Source organism: Taeniopygia guttata, chromosome 4 (genome assembly GCF_048771995.1).
Source record: "Taeniopygia guttata chromosome 4, bTaeGut7.mat, whole genome shotgun sequence".
In the NCBI taxonomy this organism is placed as follows: Eukaryota; Metazoa; Chordata; class Aves; order Passeriformes; family Estrildidae; genus Taeniopygia; species Taeniopygia guttata.
In genome coordinates this window covers 60068705-60080869 of record NC_133028.1, presented here as the reverse complement: position 1 = coordinate 60080869, position 12165 = coordinate 60068705, and the positions used below count along the sequence as shown (strand labels likewise).

Here is a 12165-nt window from a genome sequence, read left to right as displayed (position 1 = left end):
AGATGAATATTTTGTAACTGTGAAAATAAGAGGCAGACAAACTAGGGGAGAGGCCAGGGAAAACTGTGTGTTCAGTAGCTTCAGAGTTGCTCAGCTGGGTTAGTATCAATGTAGCTTAGTTCTTATTCCCCTGCTGTAATGATGAGAAGTCACTTGGTTCCTCAGAGGGATGCTCTTGGTGATCACTGGCTGTCAGTGCATTAATTACTGGGCTTGCGCTTTGTATTAACTCTTTTAGCACTTCATGTGCTCTCAGTGAGTGTCATTTAATCAGAGAAATACTGCTGTGTTGTCAGTTTCTAGTTTGCTACTGTTCCTTTTTCCAGAGCTATTTAAAAGATTCCGTAGTTTGTGAAAGTCCAGTTGTCATAGGAATGACTCCTCTTTCATTTCAGAAGAGCAGATCTCTGTGACTTCATTGTCACATTTATATTCTAACCTTTTTCTCTTTTACCTAGTGAGAGAGCAGCTTTGGTGTTGAAATGAAACCTCTGAAAGGAATGGGCCCTGTTCTCTTGAAGCTGTTTGCCCTGATCCCAGGAATGCTGTAGAGGTTAGTGATGTGAATGTTGAAGAGCTTTTATGGAAATTGCCTTTTGATTTGTAATTGACACACTGTTCAATAGATTCTGTGTGAAGCAGTTCATTTGCCTGTCACAGAAGGGGAGTTAATTCAGGCACTGTCAGAATACAGTCAGCTTAAAATTGCTCTACCCAAACAAAATTTAGGATTCTGTTTATTTGTGGGAATGCTGTGGAAATACATTGCTGGGTGGTCACAGAAAGTTGTGTGTGTGTGATGCATGCTCAGAGACAAGCTGCATTAAAATTGGAGATTTTCATCAATAGGTTAAAAAAAAATGGTAAAAGCAATCATAATACATTGAGTGTGTAGTGCCTGATTCTTCTTTGAATTTCTCAAGTCTCTCATTTTTACTTTGAGAGAAGAATACTACTGATCTTCAGTAGAGTTAACAGGCTAGGAAGGGTCCATTCTGTATCCACACAGAGGTAGTGTTATCTCTTCTTCTGCCTCAAGTGACTTGTATTTCAGTGTAATATCCTAGTGTACTTGGTTTTGTACAAACTGTATAGACTGCTTGCTGTGAATGTTTTTCCCCAGAGCTCTAATCCTGCTACAAATATTACAGCCTACAAGAGGCTTCCTTTTGCAGCTAGAACTTTCAGTCTAGTTTACTTCCATGTTTTTTTTTTTGGAAAGTTGCCAAGAATTAAGTAGATATATCACCTAGTGGATTACTTTTTAACTGGTGAAGTAAAAAAAAGCTTGTGGAGCTGTTAAATTCAGTAAGGCTTGGTTTTGTTGATGAACCATGAATGTAGCAAGTAAAATTAGATGGAGTAGTGGGAAGGGGAGAGGGAAGAGGTAGGCTTGAAGTGCACTCCTGAAGCAAAGAGCTGAATTTCTGTAGGAGCAGTTGAGTTAAAATCTATTAAATGTGTCTGCTTTACTGTAAAGGATTCTAATCTTTGTTAGCTTACTTTACAAGGATAGGGGTGTGTGTGTGTGGTGTGACTACTGAAGAGTAATGTCCAAGCTTTGCTAGGATGCCCTTTGACATACAAACCCTTTTGGAGCAAAAAGAAAAACAACCTAGTGGCAAAAAGGCTGCAGCATGTCACAGATACTGAAAGTGAAGAGGTGACCCAGTGGGGAAAGACAAGGAAATGTTACTTGTCTTTCTCTGTGGCATCCCTCTTTGAGGCATGAAGAGCTTAACAACTGCAAGTGCTGCCACTTCTTACCAAGAGCTCTAGTCATTGATGTATTCTCGCCATTTTTATCTTGTTTCATATAAAACTGAGTGTTGTAAATTGTCCAAGGGTGAGGTATCATTTCTAATTCAACAAAAGCATACAAAAAGACAGAAACCCCAAAGCACGTCCTTCCATGTGCAATCCTGCACTTCAGCATCAATGCTTTCATTCTAGCTCTGTGCTGCTGCTTTCTTTTCAATGTTTCATTCATTAACAAAAACCACAAACCTGTCAACAAGGGTGTCTGACAGAAATACGCCTTTTTTTTTTACTTTAATAGGAAATACCTAGCTCCCTTCAACCTATTGTGTTTAGATTTTTTTGAGACATATATACCACTTTATGGAGAATAAAAGAAGATAAAAGATTTATCTCCTCTCGTGGCAGTCTCCCTCGTGACTTAGTAAAAGCATTGATTTCAAGCGACCTGTTGAATGCAGACTATTTTGTGACTCTGTGTAGACTGTCTTGTTAGAATCCTGATCTGCTGTTCAGATACTTTCATAGTAAATATTTCCTTGGTGCTTCATGCATCCTGTTCTTCCAGTTCTGAGGACATGCAAGAACTGGCAGAACTTAACTTGGTTTTAGGGTTGTGGTTATGTTCTTTCAGACCCAAGCCTGCTATATTTGATTAGGTTGAGCTCTCCATGGGGCCACATTGAGTTTCTCTTCACCTGTAGAATGATTTACCTGCAGCTACATGGATAATAGTAAAAATTGTGATGCAGTTTATGAGCACCTAGGAGATAATGAGTTAAGGGAAGACAGCTAAACAACATAAATATTGCTAGGGAGAAAATTGTGTCAAACTGTTTAGTTTGCTTCCTTGACAGATGAATTAGATTAGTGCATAAGGGAGGTGAGGAATAGAAGTGATACAAATATAAGTGCATAAGGTTCTGAAGAATGTTCTGTTGAGTGTAATATGTGCAGCGTTTTGGTTTTTTTTAATGGGACCTTCCTTAAATTACTATATTGCAGGAGCAAAATTTATTAAAAATGGTTCTGTGGAGCACTTAAAAGGGATTCGAGATCACTTAGAAAAGCATTTGAAGTAGGCTTCAATACTATACTAGCTTGTCATGGCTGGATTTGTCAATGACACTCAAGATTTAGATTTTAGTACATGGAGTAGAGTTTACTTACGAGCTATGCAGGTGAGGTCAGTTTGGGAGTAGACAGAATGGGCAGCCCAGAGTGTTGATATGAAGCTGTTTGTCACTGGGGTAAGCAAAGTGTTTATGTTGGCTTGGCATAACTCACCCTGTTGTTATATTTGTTATACCAAAGGAACTCAGACAGAATGTATAACCCAATTATGCTGAGTTTACTGCATTGGATGGCCTCTTCCAGCAGTCACAGCACAGCTTATGGTAATTTTTTATCCATTAGAAAACTGCAGCACTGAAACCTAGAACTTGAAAGGAGGTGTTTGTTTATTTGTAGCAGTTTCTTTATTCTGCCACAGGGAGAAAAATGTATGAGTAGGGAGGAGTGGCCATATTTTTAAGAGCTTTTGTAGAATAAGATAGGAAATATGGAAATAATTGTCGTGTTGGGATGGTGTCAGAGAAGTCTGTCATACTGCTTTGTTTTAAATTCCCTGTGATAGAAAGGGGTGTTTGTGTGCCATGCTGTTGTATACACAATGCTCTTCTCGTAGTTGTCAGGTTATCATGAACGATTCATTTCATGGCTCCCTTAGAGGTAAACACTAATATTTCACACTGGGTCAGTAATTTTTGTTAGCAATAGATTAATGCCTGAAACTCCCTTGTCTGACATATTCCCATCTGTGATGCCATAGTTTCTTATGGATGGGAAGCATAGTGAGGCAAAAAAACCCCAAAAAAACCTCTGTTTAGGTGATCTCTGTGGGGATGCTGTTCTCTATTTCTATGATCCCTGCTGCTGTTTTCCTGACTTCTTGGGGTATGGCTTTTTCATTGATATCTAGCAAATGTTGTTCTAGCAAAACTACAAATTAAGAAGGTACACCTTAGCAGCAGAGAGTGGTGCATCAGTGGTGTAATTGGAATTACAAGAATGCTGTGAAAGTTTCATGCCCCATCTTCTGTCCCAAAGGGAGGGGGAATATTAGAAGAGCCACTGCTGATAAGTGATAGCGTGTTAAAGGCAAGCCTTAGGCAGTCCCTTGGAAAGACTTTTAAGTCACATAAATTGAAACAAACTGGAGGCACGGTAAGCCTAGTTTTAGAGCTTTCCCTTGTTTGATTTTAATTTCAAGAAGCTGCCTGGGAGAAACCTCAGAGGCATGTTTCTGTAGATGCAAGAATAACTGTTTAGCTTTAATAAAAAGTGCTGGGAGATGAAACTGATGAGCAGCAATTTTTGTAAGTGAGGAAATAATAAGTGCAGAAGTGGGCTACCACCTGCCTATGTTGCAGTGAGAGTATATTAGAAGTACTGTTCACTCTTTGTTGTTGCTAAAAGGTCACCTTAGGAGAAGACAGAGAAGTAAAATCAAACTAAAGAAAGAAAGGTAGGATAAAATTGTGAAGGAATATATGGATGTATAAGAGAAGCCTTTGCTTTGATACTATTGTTGCAATTAAATCTTAGTATTGAGCATTTATTTACCTAATTATTTCATGTGCCTTTGCCAGCATATTGCTTGGTTTCACTCTGTTTATTGCACTGTTTGTCTTTAAAATATTAAAAAAAATAAAGAGTAGCTATCCTCATTCTGTACACTGCTACTGTCAAAGCTTAAAAGGAACACAAAACCAGAGAAAAGGGGTAGCAACTGAAAAAGTCTTGTTTTCTCTCTTATTGGGAGCAAGTTCTGTTCCCAGGTTCTTTGCATTCAGAAACAGCCAAGCACAGTGCAGGTCATCTAAGTGAGGAGATAACACTTTCACAGATGCACTGCAGAAGAAAGGATTTGCATTAAATAACTACTCAGTGATTTCTGTACCTGTAAATGACATTACAGTGCATTTGATAGACAATTACTGTCTTTTTTTTTCTCTTCTTGATGTTTTTTCCTTCAGCAAGGAAATCTGTTTCCTTAGTGTTGTATGCGTAGGTGAATCCAAGGGAAAAATGTGAATAAACTCCATGTCAGTAGTTGTGCTTTTACTAAGTGGATGCTCAAGCTCTCTTCTGAGATAAATTTAGTTGGAAAGCAGTATCCACTGTAGTTATTTGAGTATCATTCTGGGAGAATTCTTTTCAGAGAACTGCAGCTTCAATCATAATTTGTTTTCTGTACCCTTGGTTATTACTAGGGAAAGGGGCAAGTGTAGTGGTGAGACATAATATACGAGTTTGGATAACATAATGGATTTCCTTGGAAAATACTACCACTTCTGAATAGTTTTTGTTACTGAAACAAAACACCTGGCAGTTCCAGATTGTGTGGTGCTGTGCATGAAAGTAGCTTTGCAAGCTAGAATACTAAACAGTGTTAAAAAAACCACAACAAACCACGAAAGCTGTGAAAAGCAGAAGAGTTAGTCAAGTAAAATCCACATTGCATCTGATCCAGATTCTAATAAGGATTGTCTCATGTCCTTGGTTATTTTTGTCTCAGAGTAATTAGTTCTGTTGTAACCAAAACTGAAATGTATTTACTTTCCTGTGTGATAAGAGAAGCAGGAAAATGTCATCTTGCAAATTACTTTGTAAGCCATGATACATCATTCTCCTTTGCAGTGATTGTACTGCTGGCCAGATGTTGATTCGCTTGCGCACTTGGTCCGGTGCTTTTGTGCGTTGGATTTATTCTTTGTAAAGCAGCTGTATCGGTGACTGGGGCCTGTGCATTGCAAGGAGGAGGGATCCCTTCCCTTGGTGTCCCAGCCTGTCAGGAGGGAGCAGCTGCTCCTTGCTTACTATCCCTCCCGCCTGGCCACTGGTACAGTCCGCGCGGGGGCTGGTGGCACAAAGCTCGGCAGAGCCGCCTGACTGCCACAGGGATGTTTACTGACCAAGGGCTGGCAGCATCCTGGAGGCATGGGAGTTTGTCTCCTGTCTCTAGTGTCTTACAAGGGGATGACTTGAAAACTAAGATGCTGGCACTGAACTTCAAGAATTCAAGGTAGGATGAGACCTAAATTAATCTACTCCTATTTCTTTGCATATTACCCCCCACAGACTAAAATTTAATTCCATGACTAGCATATGTGCAGTTGTACCTCTTGTCAGAGTTGTTGTTATAGGAGAAGTTAAACCAAAGCTGCGATTGATCAGAGATTTTGTCAAAATCTAGTGATTTTTTTGAAAAAAATGAGTAATGTACCAGTGCATAATTTTCTGTGTTTGCTCTAGAGAAATAAGTTAAAAGTAGGTAGTAGACATTTATCATCCCAGCTAAGGAAGAAAATAATGATTTTAGTTTGTTGCTAAAACAAAATAGTTTTAGTAGTTTTGGGTAGTTTTCAAAATACAGCTAATACTAGCCTTGAGTGCAGTAGTTGTGCTGTGAAGCAAGCTTGTTATCGAGTTATGTTCTAAGAAATCTAACAAGTTGGAGAAAATAATATTTAGGTAATCCTTTCCCTGTGTCTTGAGTGCTATAGGTTTCATTTTTTCCCTTTGAATAAGAGAAACTCACTTTTGGGGGGTTTTCTAGCTGTCCTATTTAATCTTGTAATACATTGCAAACTGGTGTAGGGAAATAATTTATTCACTATGAAATACAGTTTTTATTTAGGCACTCTTGCCAAGCAGGGCTAGAACATGAGTAATGAAGAGGAAAACAAAAATAGTTTTGAAAGTAGTTACGGTAAATAGTAAATATACCAACTTCTTTATTGGCAATCAAAAATGAGCAAATTAAGCATGGGTATTCTAAAAGGTTGCAGCTTTTTCCCTTTATGAGAGATGCCAGCTTTAATATACAATATCTACACCCACTTTGATAATTTAATAAGTGTCCATTGAAAAAAAAATCACTGGAGAACTGAAAGAATCTATTCAGTTGAGTAATTAATATTGCTTTTAAAGTCTGCAGTTTCATTCTGCTTTGTAGGTTTGTGTTTTTTCTTAAGTGTTTATTTAGTGGGGTGTTTTGCTTTTCTTTCCCCTCTTTTATTTTTTCCTGTTTAATCTTTTGTCTGACACATTCACTGCTGGGGATGGAAACCTTGTAGCTCTGATGGGCTACTTTAAAGCCAAACAACTCAGTCCTGCCTTGGATATGTCCCAGTGTTCTGGGAGCAGCAGTCCTTGTGTTACTGAGGAGCTAGAGCTAATTTCTGTAAGGAAAGGTTCACAATCAGCTCTTTTGTCTTTACTCCATGTCAGGCTCCTGAGAAGTGTTTCTGTGTGCAGTCTGGTGGAGCTGGTTCCAAAATCACCCTGGGATCCCAGGAGGTAATCTAGCTCTACCTGCAATCCTCAGGTGTTTGAAGACTGAAGATGAGACTGAGAGGGATTGAATTGCTTTTATCTGTAATTTGTGACTGTCATCCCCAGAGGATCTTCTGCCACCCAACAGAGAGGGGTCAGGGGAAGGAGGAGGAGGAGAAGAGAGGGAAGGTGAGGAGAAAATACAGTACTTTTCTCACATTATTACAATACTTGCTTAGTTACACAAAGCATAGGAATCTATACTTTTTTTCCCACTGGTGGTGTCTCTTATGAGGAGCAGCTGAGAGAAGTGGGACTGTTTAGCTTGGAGAAAAAGAGGCTTGAAGAGGACCTTATTGCTCTCTGCAGCTACATGAAAGGAAGTGTTGGTGAGGTGGATGTCAGTCTTCTGCCCCAAGTAACAGGATGAGAAGAAATCACAGAAACATTAGGGTTGGAAAGGACCTCTGGAGATCACCCAGTCCAGCCCCAATGCCAAGGCAGGGTCACATGGAGCAGGTGACACAGGAGCATGTCCAGGTGGATTTGGAATGTCATCAGAGAAACAGACTCCACGACCTCTGTGGGCAACCTGTTCCAAGCTCTACCACCCTCAGTATGAAGAAATTCTTCCTCCGTGTTGAGGTGGAACTTCCTGTGTTTTAGTTTATGGTCACTACTCCACATCCTGTCACTGAGCACTGCCAGGGAGTCTGGTACCATTCTCTGGACACCCATATTTGTGATATTTATGGGTATTAATGAAAACCTCCTCACATGAGAGGTAATCCAGATCCCTCATCATCCAGATCCTCTGCGCCCTCTCCAGTAGCTCCTTGTCTTTCTTGTCCTAAAGAGCCCAGAACTGAACACAGCACTCCAGATGTGGCCTCACTAGGGCTGAGTAGAGGGTCAGGATCATGTCCCCCAATCAGCCAGGTCCACCCCAGGATCCCATTTGCTCCAGCCATCAAATGTCCAGTTGTGCCATGGAAGACTTTGATTGGATATTAAGAAAAAGTTCTTCACAGAAGGAATTATCAAGCACTGAAGGCAGCTGCCCAGAGAAGAGGCTGCTCCAGTCATCATCCCTGGAGGTTTTTAAAAGGTGTGCAGATGAGGTAGTCGAGAACATGGTTTAGTGGTGGGTTAGAGGTTGGACTTGATGATCTTAAGGGTCTTTTCCAGCCTAAGTGGTCTTTTAGTTCTGTACTGTATGGTATGCAGAACTTGATTCCAGTGGAGCTCAGTGGATGCCTTTGGACTATCCTAATTTCAGGCAGTAGATAACCTGTATGCAAATATTTCTGCTTCTTTTCTATTAATCTCTGGACTGAATTGCTAATTATAAAGTCTTGGGCTGTTGTATTTTGTTTTGCACTTAGAAATACTATGAACATGCAGCTTAAAGCATTGGGGTTGTTCACCCTTATTTACTTCCTATTGTTTCAAAAATAAACAAGCATTTGTTCCCAGTCTTTAATGCTGATTTAAATGCAGATATGCTGCTGTTTTTGTTACATTCTTTCTGCCTCAATGGTAGCAGAGAGAAGAAATTTATTACATCAGGCAAACATGTGCTTGTAGGATCATTTTGCTGTTTTTCTTATCTGTGTTATTAGAAACAAGGGTGGCTCCATGGAGACAAATTTTACAGGTAATGGGCTTCTACTTACTGCTCCTTCATATACAAGTTTCCTAAAGTCAGAATAGATGTTTTCTTTTTGGTGTATAAATGGCTGGTTTACATGGCTGCAGGAAGTTTTTGCTTTGGATTGCTGTTGAGAAGAAAACCCACTACCACCTGCATCATAAATGGGGGCCGTGCTCCTGTTAAAAAAATTCGGTGGCTTTTTTAGCTAAATGTGAGAACTGTACTTAGGGTCACTATTGTAATTACTGAACATGTCCTGTTTGGGGCTACTTTGCTTCCTGCATGGCCTTACTGTGAGGATGTACGGGCTCTCTCCTGTTGCAGTTTTGCTGGTTTCCTTCCCCATCTTCCCCACCACACCCTCCCACTCCCCATTACTTGGAAAATTAAATAGACCAAAGAGCTCTTCCCCATTCTTGATGGTGGCTCATTGTTTCACTATTGGTTCAAATGCAATAAATTTCCTAGGAAGGCTTTTTTTGTTTTGCTTGTTTACTGTGAATGCAAGAGCACTCCCCAGAGCAGTGTTATTATTCCTATGCATTTGTTGATGTCTTCATTCCAACAAGCGTGTGGCTTGTCTCCTCAGATCCCAGATTATTTTGCATTTTTGTTTGTTTTTCTGTGTGTGTCCCCTCCCCTCATCCTCTTAACCCCTTTTTGTTTTCTAGGGGCTTCTTAGCAGAATTTTCTCTCCTGAATTGTATGGTTTAGTCACTGTCATGCAGTTCAGGACTCCAAGCTAAAATTTCACTTCTGCTGTATTCCCAATAGGCTCTAACTAGTATCTTGTTTGGCCAATTAATGTGAATCAGTTTATTTAGGCCTTCTGAAAACAAAATAAAAACAAAACAAGAAAACCAATATTCAAAGATGCTCAAGATATTTTACCATGGAAAATGTAAATAATTCAATTAGGAGTTGCTCTCCAAGATACTGAGGAAGCAAATAGTGTGTTCTGTTTTAGAGTTTTTTAACCAGTTGTTATGTATCTTCGTGGTATTCTGCATATTTTTTCTGGTGCTGCATAGGTTAGTTAGTTCATAAGCTTCTGATAAAATGTTCCGATTGATTCCTCCATTTCAGATAATTTTGCTGAGGTGCAAATGTTTCTGACATGTTTCCACTCTGCCAGTATATGTTCAAAACGACAATGATGTTTCAGTATTTACTTTTCCTCGATATGTTTTTCGGCTCCAGGTGTTTATAGCAGTATTGACGTTTCCAGAATAATATGAGTTTGCTTATCTACTGTCTTGTCAACCAGCAGGCATTAATGGGGGTCATTCCCACCTCAAATGTCCAGTTACAAAGTTCCAGATTAACATTAATCTGACGAATTATAGGTTCCAAAAGAAATCTGCTGGGTTTATAATGTAGTAATACTGGTTACCCTGAAGAACAGAATTTCTATTCCCTCAGTCCAAAGCCTGTAAAGTTACTAGGCATCATTTTTATAAAAATAAGTGTTTCAAAAATACATGTTGGTGAGCAATGTCTCTATTTTTGTCATGTTTTTTATCTGCTCCAGCCAAGTTGGACTTTGCTTCTGCCTGTCAGGATTTTTGTGTTACACATATTTTTATCTCCTTGGTTAGCATATTTTTATGTTAAAAAATGTCCTTTGCATTCCTTGAGTAGAGGAGGAGTTGTATATCCAGAGCCAGTTCAGACTTTGTGGCACTCAGAACTGGATTGCCGGCTTTGAGACCACACTGGAGCAGGTCAAGAGGAGTGGAAAAAATGTCTCAATGGTATGATTGCACAAGCAGGGGCAAATGGTTTCTTGGAGCCTGGATGTCTATGAATGAACCACCTGAAGGTGCTAATGCAGGTGTCTCCTTTCTAACATAATACCTGCATAGAGCCCTGTACTTCAGTCTTCACTGTAACTGATGATTAGGGGTACTGAAACATGGCAAGATTGATTTATTTTCTGGAATGACCATTCCTCATCTCATAAAGCAGAAAGGTTTGTTTTACACATAAAGAGTTATTAGATCCTTAATCCTGCAATGGCAATATATTTCTGCCTTGCATGAATTATTGAAAACCTTTTTCTGATGTAAATACTGGGAGTTTTTTGCAGCCTAAGCAGATACCATGGAGCAAGTTTGAGGTATGGAGTTTTCCACCTTCTTTGATGGCTATCAAACCTAAACTGGTTTTTTAGAGATCAGATCTGTGTTTATATGCAGATGAGGTGGTTTAAGACTTTGCATTGAAATCAGAGATGAAGGTCTGTAGAACTCAGTAGTCAGATATGGTATTTCAGGTAGCCTTAGGGTTGGTTGGATGGTATTTCTTGGTCTTGTGAAGAGATGAAGGACCATCTGTTACAGATACCTCAAAGATGAGGTTTTCTGCTTCTCCTAGCTGGATACAATATTAATTACGTTCCATTTGGCTTCTGAAAAATGAAAACTACTCATTCAGTTCCCTTGATGTTTTTCAAAAGCTGCATTTAAACAAGTGGTGGATTTAGCTATTCAAATGTTTACAAGAGTAGATTTACCTTTTGGTTTTCAGGATTGTGTGTGATTGTTCAAGACAAAATAAGAATTCATTTTTCAGTTTAGTTGAAAAAGATGTAAAGTGTGGAAAGGCAGACACCTTAAATCAACGTGTCTCCAGTGTAAATAGCCTGTATTTGAGCTTTCTGGCAGTTTGCTTTTTCAGCATTTTCAATTCTTTAACTTGGTTATCAGTTTATTACTGAGCTGAGAAAATGGAAGTCCTTAAGTCTTGTTAAAGGCTTCCTTAAAGAAAAACAGTACTGAGAATTGGGTTCATGGTGATGTGCGGGATTTGTAATTTTCTCTTCTTCCCCCCTGCATTCCCCCTCCCCCCAACCCTGTGTTCCCTTATCACTCCACCTCCCCCTGTGGTCCTTTGTCCCGATCCTTTTTTCTCTTATCACTCCAGCTCGCCATGCGGTCCGGTCTCTGCCCCCCGCCCGCCTTTCCTCTCACCACGTGGTCTGTCCCTGCCTCCCCCCCTCCCCCCCGTCTCTCCCCTTGCCGCTCCTGCCTCCCCAGGGTCTCCAGGGTTTCCTTGCCCTTGTCCCCTGCCTCCCGTCCTATTGGCTGTGGCTAATGTTCCCCCCCGCCCTCAGCACGGGGTATAACTGACCCCTGGTCAGTGCCCCGGTCGTCTTGGGAACATGCTTCTACAATAAACACATGTTTTGCACCCAAGCCCCGTGTTGCTATTTCATCTGTTCCCACGCTAGAACTGAGCCTCGCAGAGCCGAAGGGGGAAAGGGACCACCGCCTCTCCCCTCCTCCCGCCATGCTCCCGCAGGCACCCACCTGGAGCCGGTCTCGCACAGCAACAGTGATGACAGATCATAATGAGTGCTAAATAAAGACGTAGGAAGGGGAATTATCATCATCCAGCCAAAAATCGCATTC

General features: G+C 40.3%; 1 protein-coding gene across 11 annotated transcripts in view; it reads left to right on the top strand.

Moving 5' to 3' along the window:
* Positions 1-12165, top strand: part of WDFY3 (WD repeat and FYVE domain containing 3) — a 156537-nt gene that overhangs the window by 33860 nt on the left and 110512 nt on the right. For 9 of the 11 annotated variants that reach the window (XM_041715971.2, XM_041715969.2, XM_041715973.2 and 6 more), the window contains exon 2: positions 459-553. The exons of the other annotated variants lie outside the window; for them this stretch is intronic. The gene's annotated coding sequence lies outside the window, so the exon portion shown is untranslated. The remainder of the gene's footprint in view (positions 1-458; positions 554-12165) is intronic. 11 annotated transcript variants of the gene reach the window in all.